The 3,476-nt window shown below is 37.6% G+C and overlaps 1 pseudogene; it reads right to left on the bottom strand.

Moving 5' to 3' along the window:
- Positions 1-2,156: 2,156 nt before the first annotated feature.
- Positions 2,157-2,680, bottom strand: LOC116627580 (annotated as a pseudogene).
- Between the last annotated feature and the right edge of the window lie 796 nt (positions 2,681-3,476).

The raw sequence follows: 3,476 nt of genomic DNA, 5'->3' as shown, positions 1-3,476 counted from the left end.
CAAAACTGAAGCAGAGCAGGTTGTGGAGAAAGGGTTGGTTTAAATCACTGTTGGATTAAAGATCTTGCCTAGGAGGGAGCCAGAAGCAAAGCCTGCTCCATGGCTGCAGCCTGAGCTACAAATTACCACCCAACCAACTCAGAGTCACTCAAAAAACAAGACTGCAATGGATTCAAAAGTTGCTTCTTTTTTGCCTGAAGTAAAGGCAGGACTGACTTTGGAGAAAATACTTATTTCATTGGAAACATCATTCTGAGCAGCTGTATTGATTATGTCTATAGTAAATATTGATATAAGGTAAATCTCAAACCAGCACCCAGATTTTTATGGCCTCCCCATCTATCACAAGCCCCAGCCACTCTACAGCCATGCTTGTGATGAAGTATAGAGTAAGCTATTCACTGGCACCATTAAGTTGGGGAGAAGATAGTTATCAAATATGGTAATGCCTAATGATTGAATTTAAATTTGGTGCCTGGCAAGACTTTATTCTATTGCTTATCCCTTCTCTTCTGTCTCTATCTCCCTTGAATTTTCATTCCTGCGCAATGACTGTCCCAGCCTTCTCCTTTTTACCACCAAATTTTTGAAAGAAGTAGTCTGTTCTCATTCTTTCTTGAAGCCATAACAATAAAGTTACCACCACCACCACCACCACCACCACCACCACCACCACCACTCTACTTGGATGTCCCACAGGCATCTTAAATCCCACATGGTTAAAATTGATCTCCTGCACACTTCCAGTGTTCCAGTCTCAGTAAATTCTGCATCAGGCACTCAGTTGGTCAAACTAAAATGTGGGTGTCATCCTTTACCTCTCCCTTTGCCTCATGTCACCTCTCATCCCCTGCTACTTAACATCACTGCTCTCAAGATAAAGACAAAAATGTTTAATATGGTCTACAAAGCTTTGCACATTCTGGCCCTTATCTATCAGTTCCATTGTAGTTTGCACCATATTCACCTTTGATCATGCTACTTAAATCACAATGATTTTATTTCTGTTCCTTGAACACACCATTGTTTCTGTCTCTGGCCTCAAGTCCCCCTTAGACCGTGCACTTCTCTTTTAGAGAACTTTTAGAAAAACTAATAAACTTTATTTCTTAGAACAGTTTTAGATTTACAGAAAAATTAAGCAGATAGTACAGAGAGTTCCCATATACCTCCAATAGTTTTCCCTATTATTAACATCTTACATTAGTGTAGAATTTTAGTTATAATAATGAACCAATATTGATACATTATTAACTAAAATCTGTAATTTATTCAAATTTCCTTACTTTTTACCTAATGTCCTTTTGGTGTTCCAAAATACAATACTATATTTAGTTGTCTAAATATATGTCTCCATAGGCTTTTCCTGGTTGGACAATTTCTCAGACTTTCCTTATTTTTGGTGACTTTGACAGTTTTGAGGAGGACTCATCCAGTATTTCATAGAATGCCCCACTATTGGGATTTGTCTGATGTTTTTCTCATGATTAGACAGGAGTTATGATATTTGGGAGCAAAACCTCAGAAGTAAAATGACATTTTCATCACATCATATCAAGGCAACACACTATCTACATGATTTATGATAGTTGATGTTGACCTGGATCACCTGGCTAAAGTAGTGCTTGTTAGGTTTCTACACTGTAAAATGATTCTTCTCCCCCTGCTTTCCATACTGTCTTCTTTGTAAAGAAATCAGTATGTGCAACCCTCACTTAAGGAGTAGGTGTTATGCTTACCTTCTTTTAGTATCTATATAATTTATTTGTAATTCCTGTGCGTAAGAGGCTCTTATCCCCCATCTATTAACTTATTCAATCAGTTATTTCTATTACTATGGACTCATGAATATTTACTTTATACTTTGGGTTACATTCTAATATTACTTTATTTTGGTGCTTAAATTATTCCAGGTTTGGCCATTAAGAAGTCTTTCAGTTGGCTCCTGTGTCATTTTGACATGCTCTATCATAGTGGGATTTTGTTGTTTCATTTTCAGCACTTCTTTTTTAAAGGGTAAAATTAATATTTTTTGTCACTTATAATTAGATGACAGTTGAGTATATAGTCTTCATATTTGATCTTTATTTTTTGTAAATAAACAAAATTATAAATTTTATATAGCCAATGAATGGTTATGTTTTCAGAGAACATAATTAGATTAATTCATTAATGGTGGCTTAAAGTTTTCCCTTATTAGCACCAGAAAATTCACTCACCTTTTGTCCCTTTTTAAAAAACTGGAAGGATGGGGTGCCTGGGTGGCTCAGTGGGTTAAGCATCTGACTCTTGATTTTGGCTCGGGTCATGATCTCAGGGCTGTGAAATGGAGCCCTGTGATGGGCTCTGTGCTGGGTGTAGAGCCTGCTTAAGATACTCTCTTTCCCTCTGCCCCTACCCCACACCCCCTCCCTCTTTAAAAACAAAACAAAACAAAAACCAAAAAACAAAAAACTGGAAGGTTGGCATGCATTTGACTTCACATTCTGAAGCAACATCCTGACAATCATCCACATCTACTTCAAGGGATACCACGTTGGAATACTTCTCAAAGAGGGAAAGGCTTGATCATTTTGCAAGGCCCACACCATATGGCTGGGAAGTCAACTACAACTAGTTTATCTCTTGCACTGTTCACGGCTTCCTGAAAAGCATACTTGCTCTTTATCTGCTTCACCATTTTGGCAGTTGGGGTCTGACAAATGATGGTGAGGACTGATGAGAGTGGATCAAAAAATGCCAGACAGAGTTGCAAAATATGCAGTCTGCCTTCCCTTTACAGCAACTAGCACTTATTTTTTTTTAATTATTTATGTATTTAATTTTTTTATTTGAATATAGTTGACACACAAACTGATGGTTGCCAGAGGAAAGGGGGCCTAGAGGATGGACAAAATGGGTGAAGAGACATGGGAAATACCCACTTCTAGTTATGAAATGAATAAGCCACAGGAAAAAAAAGGCACAGCATAGAGAATATAGTTAATGACATTGTAATGGTGGTGTGTGGTAACAGATGGTAGCTACATTTGTGCTGAGCACAGTATAACACACAGACTTGCTAAATCACTTATGTTGTACACCTGCAGCTAATGCTTTTGGCACTTCTTTATTTTCTGGTCTTACAAGATACTTGGCTTATCTTGTATACTTTCTACCCCAGTCCTAGAAGCTCCTTTCTCCAAGGAGCTCTTGGTTCTTTTTATTGGAGAAAGTTATTAGGAACCAAGATCTAAGTGCTAAGTGTGCTTGCTGTAGTACACTTTTATTAGTTGCAATTTTACATCTGTTTGCCTGATTATTTAATGAATGTCTTTCTCATCCACAAGGTGTTCCAGTACGGTAGGGACCGAGTATGCTTTTGCTTTGTTATGTTCCCAGTGCCAAGCACAGTCTCTGTTACATAATATGCATTTAATAAATACTTCCTAGATGAAAGACGGTTTATATTTCATGGAAATGTCATCCTTATGTTC

This window comes from Phoca vitulina, unplaced genomic scaffold (genome assembly GCF_004348235.1).
Source record: "Phoca vitulina isolate PV1807 unplaced genomic scaffold, GSC_HSeal_1.0 scaffold99, whole genome shotgun sequence".
Classification (NCBI taxonomy): Eukaryota; Metazoa; Chordata; class Mammalia; order Carnivora; family Phocidae; genus Phoca; species Phoca vitulina.
The sequence above is the reverse complement of the archived record's forward strand: the minus strand, read 5'-3'. Positions and strand labels throughout refer to the sequence as shown.